The sequence below is a fragment of the Grammomys surdaster genome, unplaced genomic scaffold (genome assembly GCF_004785775.1).
Source record: "Grammomys surdaster isolate TR1022 unplaced genomic scaffold, NIH_TR_1.0 127, whole genome shotgun sequence".
NCBI classification, from domain to species: domain Eukaryota; kingdom Metazoa; phylum Chordata; class Mammalia; order Rodentia; family Muridae; genus Grammomys; species Grammomys surdaster.
Genome location: NW_021604585.1, coordinates 5,196,840 through 5,209,491, shown reverse-complemented (window position 1 = coordinate 5,209,491; position 12,652 = coordinate 5,196,840). Strand labels below are relative to the sequence as shown.

General features: G+C 45.9%; 1 pseudogene; it reads left to right on the top strand.

Moving 5' to 3' along the window:
• The first annotated feature begins 11,009 nt into the window (after positions 1-11,009).
• Positions 11,010-11,219, top strand: LOC114640095 (annotated as a pseudogene).
• Positions 11,220-12,652: the final 1,433 nt, after the last annotated feature.

Sequence of the window (12,652 nt, the reverse complement as noted above, 5' to 3'; positions counted from 1 at the left end):
CTTCTCCTTCTCCTTCTCCTTCTCCTTCTCCTTCTCCTTCTCCTTCTTCTTCTTCCTGGTTTCTTCTTAATCACCGCTAATTTCTTAGCTCCAGCTAACCAGCATCAATTGTCCCAGTAGTCCCTACTATTCTTCACCCTAAAGCCAGAGCCACGTGGCTGAAGCTGCTGACTTCTGCTGCTTGCTGGAGCTTGAACATGGCCCCGTTGTTCTATTACATTATCACCAGCTTCCTGTTTTCCAACTCCTTCACTGCCTAAGCTTGGCTGTCCTAGAACTTTCTCTGTAGATTGAACTTAAACTCAGAGATCTCCATGCTTCTGTCTCCTGGGTTCAGAGATCAAAAGCATGTGACACCACTCCTAGACATAAGCTTTTCTTGATGTGGAACTCTCTCTGTACCAGGCTGGCCTTGAACTCAGAGATCTCCTTGCCTGTCTCCTGAGATTAAAGATGTGTACCACCATGACTGGGCCTAAACTTTTCATGACCATTATTCCTCAAGATCCATATGAAAAGGGTGTGTCATCCCACATCAAGATCCTAGTCAAAAGCCAGGGTCTGCCAGCCTCAAGATCTGCATCACAGGTATGCCCTTCATTTCTGGATTATAGTTCATTTCTTTTTTTTTTAAAGATTTATTTATTATATATGAATAAACTGTAGCCATCTTCAGACACACCAGAAGAGGATATCAGATCTCATTACAGATGGTTGTGAGCCACCATGTGGTTGCTGGGATTTGAACTCAGGACCTCTGGAAGTGCAGTCAGTGCTCTTAACCACTAAGCCATCTCTCCAGCCCCTATAGTTCATTTCAAATTAAAAGTCCAATGGACTTTTAATAGGCCCCTTAAGCCCCACTTAAAGCATTCCACTGCTTTCTAAATCCAAAGTCCCCAAATCCACACTCTTCCAAACAAAGGCATTGTCAAGCTTATTATAACAATACCCCTGGTATCAGTTTCTGTCTTAGGGTTTTCATTGTTGTGAAGAGACACCATGACCAAGGCAACTCTTATAAAGGACAATATTTAATTGAGGATGGCTTACAGGTTCAGAGGTTGAGAGGTTCAGTCCATTATCATCATTACAGGAAGCATGGCAGCATCCAGGCAGGCAGGATACTGGAGAAGGAGCTGAGAGTCCTACATCTTGATCTTAAGGCAACCAGGAGAAAGATCTCAAGAAGGATCTTCCAGGCAGCTAGGAGATGGATCTCAAAGCCTAATCCCACAGTGACACACGTTCTCCAACAAAGCCACACCAATTCCAAGAAGGCGATACTTCCTGACCACTCTCTGGGCCAAGTATATTCAAACTATCCCATACCTTTTTGTTGTTGTTGTTTTGAAAGACAATGTTCAATGTAGCACAGGCTGTCCTGGAGCTTTCTATGTAGTCCAGGGTAGCCTTTAACTCTTAATTCTCCTGTCTTAGCCTCAAAAGTATTGGAGTTACAGGCTTCTCAGGATTATAAAGATGATTCCATTTCCTTTTTAAATTTTTAAAATTTATTTATTTTATGTATATGGGTACACTGTTGTTGGCTTCTTGCCGGCAGGTGTAGGTGAGAGGAGAGCGGACTGGTCCCACTGGGTCTCTTGGGGGCTGAGGAGTCCAGGGCTGAGCGGGATGGCCAGTGTCGATGGTCCAAAAGAAATACACTGGGCTGGGAATCTCAACTTTATTGCATCAGATTCTCGCTTATATAAACTCGGAGCACAGGGAGGGGGAGTTTTGGTGGGGTGAGATGACGTAGGAGGCAGGGAAGGGTGACGGAAGGTATGGGGTGACTGACAGGGCCAACGGCAAAGCTCTACATCAGCAACAGCAAGGCAGAGGCAGAGCCAAACAGGTCTTGCTGAGTCACCCCAATACAGAAGTGACTGAGACAGATCTCAAAACTTGAGCCAGGCTTAGGCTCTTCCACAAGGCTACAGAAACACGGCCAGGCTCGGGTTTGTCCACAAGGCCCAAACCAGGGCCGAAATGGGGCCCAACACACTGCAGCTGTCTTCAGGCACACCAGAAGAGGACATCAGTTCCCATTACAGATGGTTGTGAGCCACCATGTGGGTGCTGGGAATTGAACTCAGGACCTCTGGAAGAGTAGTCAGTGCTCTTAACCACTGAGCCATCTCTCCAGCCCCCCTTTTAAAATTTTTTTAAAAAGTTTTATTTATTTTTATTTTATGTGCATTGGCTTTTGCCTGCATGTACGTCTGTCTACATGAGAGTGTCAGATCCCCTGGAATTGGAGTTATAACAGTTGTGAGCTGCCATGTGGGTGCTGGGAATTGAACCAGGGTCTTCTGGAGAAGCAGTCAGTGCTCTTATCCCTGAGCCATCTCTTCAGCTCCTGACTCTACTTCCTTTAAAAAAAAAAATTTCCCATATTTGTTTTTTTTGAGACAAGGTCTCTAGACAGTCCTGGCTGTCCTGGAGTTCACTATCTAGACCAAACTGGTCTTAAAGTCACAAATATCTACCTGCTTCTGCCTCCCTAGTTCTGGAATTAAAAGTGTATATCTCCATGCCTGGTATATTTCTATTTTAAAAAATTGTATGTGGGCCTGAAGAGATGCCTCAGCCATTAAGTGCACTGGCTGCTCTTCCAGAGGACCCGAGTTCAATTCCCAGTGCTCACATGGCAGCTCAGAGCTGTCTGTAAGTTCAGTTCCAGAGGATCTAGCACCTTTGCACAGGCATGCAGAACACTGATACACATAAAATTAAATAAACCTTTAAAAAGGGGTACCATTGGGATGGAGAGATGGCTCAGTGGTTAAGAACACTGTCTGCTCTTCCAGAGGTCCTGAGTTTAAGTCCCAGCATCCATACTGTGGCTCACAACTGTCTATAATGGGATCTGATGCCCTCTTCTAGTATGCAGGTATACATGTAGATAGAGCACTCATATATAAAATAAATTCTTTTTTTGTTGTTGTTGTTGATTTTTTGTTTTGTTTTTTCGAGACAGTGTTTCTCTGTGTAGTCCTGGCTGTCCTGGAACTCACTCTGTAGACCAGCCTGGCCTGGAACTCAGAAATCCGTCTGCCTGTGCCTCCCAAGTGCTGGGAATAAAATAACTTCTTTTTTAAAAAATTTAACATTTTAAAAAAAGGTATCATTAAGTAGTAAAACAATGGTGTCACTTCTAAAAAGGAAATTGTGTGTGTGTGTGTGTGTGTGTGTGTGTGTGTGTGTATGCAAGTGCAATTCCCTCTGTTGTCCAGAATAGGGTCTTAGACCCCTGGAGGTGGTATTTTGGGCAGTTGTGATCTGGTGCTTTGAATAAGAATGACCCCTATAGGCTTATACGTTTGCATGTTCGGCCCCAGTTAGTGGAATTGTTTGGCAAGGATTGGGAAGTGTGGTCTTGTTAGAGTGGGTGTGGTCTTATTGGAGTGGTGGAAGTAAAGCTGTGCCAGACCCAGTCTTTCTCTTTGTCTGTTGCTTGTATATTAGGATACAAAGATCTCAGCTACTCTCCAGCAACATGCCTGTCTGCTTCCCACCATGATGATAATGGACTAACTCACTGAAACTGTAAGCAAGCCCCCAATTAAATGCTTTCTTTAATAAGAGTTTCCTTGGTCCTGGTGTCTCTTCACAGCAACAGAATAGTAACGAAGACATGTGGAAACTTAACTAGGATCCTCTGCAAGAGCAGTATGTGCTCTTAGTCACAGAGACATCTCTCCAGACCCATTACATCTTTCTTTTTGTGTGTATGTGTTCATGTGGGTGCACATGTACAGCAGGCTTTCAAGTATACACACTGGTATGAAGGACAAAGAATAACCTTATATATCATTCCTTGGGCATGAAACATTCTCTCTCTCTCTCTCCCTCTCTCTCTCTCTCTCTTCCTTTCTTTCTTTCTCTCTTTTCTCTTTATGAGACAGTCCCTTGCTGAACTGAAACTCAACCAGTAGAACAGGCTGGCTATCCAGAGAGCCCTCGGTACCAATCTCCGCCTCCCTGGCATTGGGATTACAAGCGTATACTGTTGTGTTATGTCGGAAGCTTAAGGACGATTTTATTAGAGTTTGAGAGGAAACAACAGAACAGACAAGCTGTAATTCTCTGAAGCCTTGGGGTTTGTGGGCACTGTTAGCAATCTGTTAAACTCCACCTCCAGAGTCACCTGGCAACAGCCAGGTATGCTCCACCCCACAGTTACCTGGCAACAGGCAGGCAACCCTGCCCACTATAAAAGGGGCTGCTTGGCCCCTCCTCTCTCTCTTGCTCCTCAACCCTGAGCACCTGCAGGTTATCCTCTCCCCTCTCCCCTTCTCTTCCCCCCCTCTCTCCACGTGGTCATGGCCGGCCTCTACTCCTCTCTACTTCTCTCTCTCTCTCCTCTTGCTCTCCCACTCTCTTAATAAACCTCCCCTCGTGGAACCATCTTGGCCTGCTGTGATCTGTCCCAAGCTGAGCCGTGGAAATCCTTTCATTGGTGCCGTGACTCGGATACGAAGACTTCGGGGACCTCAGCTGCTGCAACCGTACAAGATGGGCACAATGACCACTCAGACTTCATCTACTGCTGCTCCGAGGCCCACGTGGTCCGCCATTCCCGCCGCTGCAGCCATACCGCCACTTCAGCCTCAGCTCCACCAGCCCGTGACTGCTACACCCCTGTGGGCAGCCCGCTGTTTTCACCGTGTCTGCTGAGACTCACCGAACTTCCACCACGTGAGCTGTGCTGTTTCAGCCCACCCCTCCCCCAGTCGGTGCTCTGCCGTGTGGCCTAGATACCCAGACAGACACACAGGTCCCTGGTTCGGTTCCACCTTCCAAGTACCGGACTGCACAATTTCATGCACACACCGGCTTTTAATCCATAGGGAGCTTCTGGTTCGTGTGAGGGGCCCTGGACTCCGGGTTTGCGTCTGGCCACCGCTTCCTGGACCACAGGGCTGGTTTTTGCCCCAGCACATGTGTCTGGCCTCTAGCCGAACCACAACTGCTATTCAACTAGGACCTTGAACCGATTGAGTGATTTCCCCTCTCGGAATAGCTCGTAACCCCTCCTCAGCTCTTGCAGCTCCACAAAAAGCTGGTACCAGCCGAGCTATCTCCTGACTGGCTAACTTCTGGTGGGTTAGCCCAGTCGAGGCCCTTATTTAATCGCGCGACGGCCCGATTATTATAAGCAGTGCCTGATTTCTGTTTCCAAAGATTAGTTTAGGACGCTAAGCTAAATTTGGTAACTCACTCAATGGGTTCATCGTCTTCGTCCATACCGGCGGACACCCCGCTGGGCTGTCTACTGAAAAACCTCAAATCTTTACAATTAACGCCTGAGTTGAGGCCTTCCAAATTAATACGTCTTTGCAATAAAGTCTGGATTGGGTACCCTTTAGACAATGGGATGACCACGTGGCCACGTAATGGCACCCTAGACCCCATTATTTTACGGAGTCTTAATACATATTGCCAGCAGTCTGGTAAATGGAAGGAAATCCCCTATATCCGTGCATTTATTTACCTCCGTTACTCCCCTTCTATGTACTCTGCCTGCTCCCCACGCCTCTTTCTAATTTTTCTTTTTAATTAAACCAAAATGGGGGAATTACTGTGACTCTAGTGGATGTCTGCAGCTTCCACACACACTAGCCAGAACTGGTAAGCTTCACCATCCCCCCACTGACCAGAGTAACCCTCCACATGGTCCCAGGAAAGATTCCTTGAGCTAGAGTGAACCCTGTCCTTCCCTGAACCTCTCTAGGATGGCTTCCCTTGGATGAGACATTTCCCCTTTTCCTCTCGAGACAGTTTCTCGCTGCTGAGTACCCCAGGCCAGGCCTGGACAGACTGTTCTCTCTGTCTCAGGAGCACCGGCTCCAATCATAGTCCCCAGGTGTCTCTTCCAAGGGCCAGTCTTTCGCACCCTTTTCCCTTTCCTCCTCCTTCGTCATTTGCGAGTCGACGGAACCTCAGTTCCAGCACCTTGCCTGGAAAGCTAGCGGGTCCAGGGCCCAGCTAGCTCCCCTCGCCTCCTCTGCGATCGGTCAGCCGGTTCGCCTGGTCTCTTCCCTCTATGGTTCTTAGCTCTGCTCTGGGTTGTCCCCTTACATCCTGCCGCCTGGCACCGCTACAAAAACAACTAAGGTTGTGGTGATACGGGACATGCTTACTTTTCCTAAATGCAGCCACCAGAGTCACTGAGCAGCGACTTCCGGCTGCCAGCAGGAAGACCTGCCCTACAGCTATGCTGCCAGCCCCACAGACCTGACCTGCCTGCAGCAACCGTGACTCACAGCTCCAACCTGTGACAGCCCTACCATCCAGCCTTCTTAACAAAAATGCTTCTTTGCTAATACAAAAATGTGCTTTTCTCTTCCTATACAACCCACCAAAGTTACTTAAGACTCTTTCCTAACATGTCTTGATAGATTTTTACTACTGCTATTCTATTCAGTTACAAACAATCCTTATGGCTCTCAATCTTGTCAGAAGTTTGCTAACAGTATATCTTAAGTTTATGGCCGACAGAATGCCCAAAGCCTCTAACAGTTAGCCCAAGATGGTTTCAGAAGACCTGGACACCGGAATCCTAGAACATACAACCTAGATTGTATGTGGACAAACACAACGGGACGCCCTGAGTCAAATGACTTGGCTAAATAAAGGTAAGTCATTTCTCATATCATGCGTACCCATTCCACAGAAAAAAGCCCTGCGGCTTCTACGCTTGGAAGCAAGACTGACTTCACCCAAGAGACTATGGAAACCATGGGAACTGTTGGCTAGTGGACTCTGTCATTTTTTTAAAAAAATAATATATAACTGGTAGATTGTTTACTCTTTACCATACTTCTGACTACATTGACAGCTAAGTTTTCACAGATTTTAATCTGTTACCTCATTACCTAAACGCAGTTGAAAGACTACTTGTGTTGTTAACTCATGCTGTTATCTCTTTTGTAAACTTATAAGCTACAGGAAACCCACTCAGATCTACCTCTCATGGATGCCATCCAGATAAGTACATCTGCCTAAAATTCCTACTTACTACCTATAATAAAGGGTGGGATCCCTCTGGGTTTCAAATATACATCTTAAAAAAAAAAAATCTTTCTCCAAGTGTTCTTAATCTTATTTCCTACATCTTGTCAAGTCCAGGTGCATCCAATACAGCTCCAGAGAAGCAACCTCCAGATGCTCCATCTGCTGCCACACACACAGCTGCTTCTACTGGACCTGACCCTGGACATCAGAAAACAGCCAGCTCTTCTAAGACGGGACAAACATCCCCCATATCCATTCTTCTAGGTTCCCCCTAGAGACACGTCGCCCCCAATGCCAGCAGGAAGTAGCCAGATTTCACGACGACCCTATTCCTGCTTCGCCGTCACCTCTTTCTAATTTTTCCTTTTAATTAAACCAAAACGTGGGAATGTTAGCAATCTGTTAAACTCCACCTCCAGAGTCACCTGGCAACAGCCAGGTATGCTCCACCCCACAGTTACCTGGCAACAGGCAGGCAACCCTGCCCACTATAAAAGGGGCTGCTTGGCCCCTCCTCTCTCTCTTGCTCCTCAACCCTGAGCACCTGCAGGTTATCCTCTCCCCTCTCCCCTTCTCTTCCCCCCTCTCTCCACGTGGTCATGGCCGGCCTCTACTCCTCTCTACTTCTCTCTCTCTCTCCTCTTGCTCTCCCACTCTCTTAATAAACCTCCCCTCGTGGAACCATCTTGGCCTGCTGTGATCTGTCCCAAGCTGAGCCGTGGAAATCCTTTCAGGCACGATAGACATCAACATGGAGAAGGGGAAGAGAGAAAGCCATGTGCATTAGTCATGGATAAGAAACAGAGCTATCTGTCTATCTATCTATCTATCTATCTATCTATCTATCTATCTATCTATCCATCCATCCATCTATCTATCTATCATCTATCTATCATCTATCTATCTATCTATCACCTATCTATCTATCATCTATCTATCTATCTATCATCTATCTATCATCTATCTATCTATCTATCTATCTATCTATCTATCTATCTACAGGCATTTATTAGAATGGCTTACAGGCTGTGGTCCAGCTAGTTCAACAATGGCTGGCTGTCTACTAACAGAAGTTCCAAGAATCCAGTAGTTGTTCAGTCTGCAAGGCTGGATGTTTCACCTGGTCTTTGGTATACAGCAGAATTCAGAAGACGCAAGGCTTTAATGCTGGCGAAGGAATGGCAGGCAAGCCCTTTCTTCCATGTCCTTTCTATAGGCTACCAGTAGAGGGTGTGGTCAAAAGATCTGGATTGAGCCAGGCATGCCTTTAATCCCAGCACTCAGACAGAGGCAGGTGGATATCTAAATTCAAGGCCAGCCTGGGCTACAAAGAAAGTTCTGGGACAGCTAAGGCTATACAGAGAAACCCTATCTCAAAAAGAAAAAAAAAAAAGGATTAAAAATGTATCCCTCACTGGGCAGTGGTGGCGCACGCCTTTAATCCCAGCACTTGGGAGGCAGAGGCAGGCAGATTTCTGAGTTCAAGGCCAGCCTGGTCTACAGAGTGAGTTCCAGGACAGCCTGAGCTACACAGAGAAACCTTGTCTCAAAAAAAAAAAAAAGTATCCCTCATAGATATACCCAGCAACTTAGGTTTTAATTTTTATTCCAAATGTAGTAACATTGACAACTAAGAATAGCCATCACGCCATGACTTTTTTTTTCATTTTTTTCTTTTTTTTTCTTTTTTCTTTTTTTTTCTTTGTTTTTCACACCATGACTTTTGAGTAAGACCAATGTTATGGTTTGAATAAGAATGGCCCTCAGAGGCTCACCTGCCCCCACTCCCATAGGCTGCCATATTCGAATGCCTAGTCATCGGGGAGTAGCACTACTTAGAAAGATTAGTAGGTGTGGCCTTGTTAAAGGAAGTGTGTCATTGGGGACGGTCTTTGAGGTTTCAGAAGCCCTTGCCAGGTCCAGGGACTCTTTCTTTTCCTGCTGCCTGTGCATCTGGATGTAGACCTCTCAGCTACTTCTCCAGTACCATGTCTGCCAGTGAGCCACCGTGCTCCCCACTATAGCCACAGACTAAACCTCTGAAACTGTAAGCAAGCCGCAATTAAATGCTTTCTTTTGTAAGAGTAGGCTGGATAGCTTTATCTCAACTTGGCATTAGCTAAAGTCATCTGAGAGGAGGGAGCCTCAATTAAGAAAATGCCTTCATATGACCAGGATGCAGGCAAGCCTGTGAGGCATTTTCTTAATGAGTGATTGATGGGGGAAGCCCCGCCCATCGTGGGTGGTGCCATCCCTGGGCTGGTGGTCATGGGTTCTATAAGAAAGCAGGCTGAGCAAGGAATGGGGAGCAAGCCAGTAAGCAGCACCCCTCCATGGACTCTGCATCAGCTCCTGCCTCCCGGCTCCTGCCCTGCTTGAGTTCCTGTCTTCGCTGCTTTTGATGATGAACTTGAAGGGTTCTAGCAGGCCTGAGCATGGCAAACATGGTGCCCACAGGCTCTGGCTTTTACCTTTCTTCCCCTTGTAGCCACCAAAGTCTATTCCCTTATTTGCCCACTGATTTATTCCAAAGACTGATCACCAAGGTCCAACTATCAAAACACCGAGGTTTGGCACTCAAAATTTGTTATTAACTTGCCTAATTAACACTCCCAATCAGAACTATCCCACACTTCCTAGCTCATTCCAACACAGACCTCCCCCTTTTCCCTCTTAAAATTAACACCTGCAAAAAAATTGTGTCTGTCCAATTCAGATTCAAACACCGTGTCTCTGCCTTGCTTTAAAAAAGCAACCTCTTTGCATTTGGTTTGTGCTTGGAAATTGGTGTTCGGGTATGGTTTGTGCCTAATCTGGGGTCCTAAGGGGAGTACCCTGAGATACTTGGGTCCCTTCAGAACTGTTATATGTAACTGTGAGTGAAATAAACCCTTTCCTCCCTGTTATGTGACTTTCACATACCGGCCAGGTTTAAATAAAGACACAGAGACTCATATATATTTTAAAGCTTAGGCCTTTAGCTCGTGCTCCCTCCCAGCTACTCTGAAACTGACTAATTCTGGCTTATGTCTTGCCAGGTGGCCAGGTCTACCTTGCTTGCTCTGAGTTACTCACCCACCTCTCCACCTGCTCACTGAATCTCCTGCTTCTGATTTCTTCTCCCAGGAACGTTCTCTCTGTACAGAAGTCCACCTTCCATTTCCTGCTCAGCCATCAGATCTTTATTAAGCCCAACCAGCAATTAAGGAAGAATGAATGTTTACAAAATATGAGGCTGGAGATGGACCATAGGAACATCAATACCAAGATCCAAGATCCGGCCAGTTCTCGGCTCCAGGCCTGGTTTGGCCATCAGAAGCTGACTATACAGAGTCAACCTTCACACAAGGTGCAAAAGGTGACCCCAACATCTCTCCATTTGCTTTTAGTCATGGTGCTCTATCACAGCAATAGAAATCTAACTAATCCAAGTTGCCTTGGTCATAATGTCTCTTCGTAGTAATAGGACACGACCTAAGATACCCAGCCTGTACAGCAATAGAAGTCAAAATGAATCTATGTGATTAAAAAAAAAAAGGAGGGGGGAGGAGTAGTTTCAAATAAAAATTGACAAGACCCACAGAAACTTTCTTAGGCTTTGACCAGTATCCAAAAGAAAAGTGGTAATTCTTTTTTTTTTTTTTTTTTTTCTTCTTGAGACAGGGTTTCTCTGTGTAGCCCTGGCTGCCCTGGAACTCACTCTGTAGACCAGGCTGGCCTCGAACTCAGAAATCCACCTGACTCTGTCTCCCAAGTGCTGAGATTAAAGGTCAGTGCCACCACTGCCCAGCTCCCTCACTACCTTTTGAATCTGTTTGGATTCTTAGATTGTTTTCTGTATATAACTATCTCTTGTTTCTAACACTGGACAATTCTCCTGCCTCAGACTCCCTAATTCGTGGAATTACAGAGTAAGCCGTCATGCCTGGTAAATATTTCATCTCATTAAATTAATTGATCCTCCTCTCCGCCAGACTGCCGCCATCATGGACACGAGTCGCGCGCAGCCCATCAAGCTGGCTAGGGTAACCAAAGTGCTGGGCAGGACCGGTTCGCAGAGACAGTGCACGCAGGTGCGAGTGGAATTTATGGATGACACCAGCCGCTCTATCATCCCAAATGTCAAAGGCCCCGTTGGAGAGGGTGATGTGCTCACCCTGTTAGAGTCAAAAAGAGAAGCTCGGAGGTTGTGCTGACCTTGCTGCTGGGTCCTGGAATATCCACTACTTAGCCATGGAATGACCTGCGACTGTTTTTGTTTGTTTGTTTGTTTGTTTTGTTGTTGTTTTGGGTTTTTTGTTGTTTTGGGGTTTTTTTTTTTGGTTTTTCGAGACAGGGTTTCTCTGTGTAGCCCTGGCTGTCCTGGAACTCACTCTGTAGACCAGACTGGCCTCGAACTCAGAAATCCGCCTGCCTCTGCCTCCCAAGTGCTGGGATTAAAAGCGTGCGCCACCACCGCCCGGCTAACCTGCGACTGTTAAATAAAGCATTTGTATTAAAAAAAAAATTAATTGATCCTCAAGTCCGATGAATAAGCTGTCTGAATCACTTACTCAAAGAAGGACTACCTGGTATCCCTATCTCCAAGATGCATCAGTTCTGTCAGTGTTTGGAATAATCTGACTATCCACCCACCATTTACTATTTCTGCCTCCATGGATTTCTTTTTTCTTTTTTCTTTTTTTTTTTTTTAGACAGGGTTTCTCTGTATACCCCTGGCTGTCCTGGAACTCACTCTGTAGACCAGGCTGGCCTTGAACTCAGAAATCTGCCTGCCTCTGCCTCCCAAGTGCTGGGATTATAGGCGAGTGCCACCACCGCCCGGCACCTCCATGGATTTCGTTTCAAATGATCCTTCATGGGGCTGGAGAGATGGCTCAGTGGTTAAGGGCTCTTCTTGCTCTTGCAGAGGACCCAGGTTTGATTCCCAGCATGGTGACTCATGATCACTTACAACTCCAGTTCCAAGGGACTTGCATCTGAAGTGTCTTTCTTTTTTTTAAGTGTATTATTAATTAAAATTCAATATATTTATAGGAGTTTGGAATATTGCTAAGAGTTTTTGTTGTTCTTTTTTGAAGCAATTTTTAAATTTTTATTTATTATTTTTATTTATTTCCCTGCATGTGTATTTGTGCACCAAATGTATGCAGTGCCTCTGGAGTCCAGAAGAGGGCACAAAATCCTCTTGAAACTGGAGTTACATGATCGTTAGCTGGCTCGTGGGAGGGGGGTGCTGGAATTTGAACATGTGACTTCTGCAAGAGCAATATGCACTTTGAACTACTGAGCTATCTCTCCAACCTACTTGCTGTTCTTAAAGGTGACCGGAGTTCCGATGCCAGCACCTATATCTAGTGGTTCACAGCTGCATGTAATGCCAGCTCAAGTGGACTCCTGGTCCTCTTCTGACTTCCTTGGGTACCTGCATGTATTTGTCTATACCCATTTAGAAACATGGTCTTCATTTTAAAATAAATCAGGACAGGTGTTGTGCCCCACACCTTAAAACATTTAATAGCTTCCTTATTAGTAGCCAAGTGGCATTACACCAGAAGCCTGTAATTCCAGCTCTCAGGAGACAGAGGTAGGAGGATTGTTCAAAGTTCCAGGACAGGATGCATAGCAG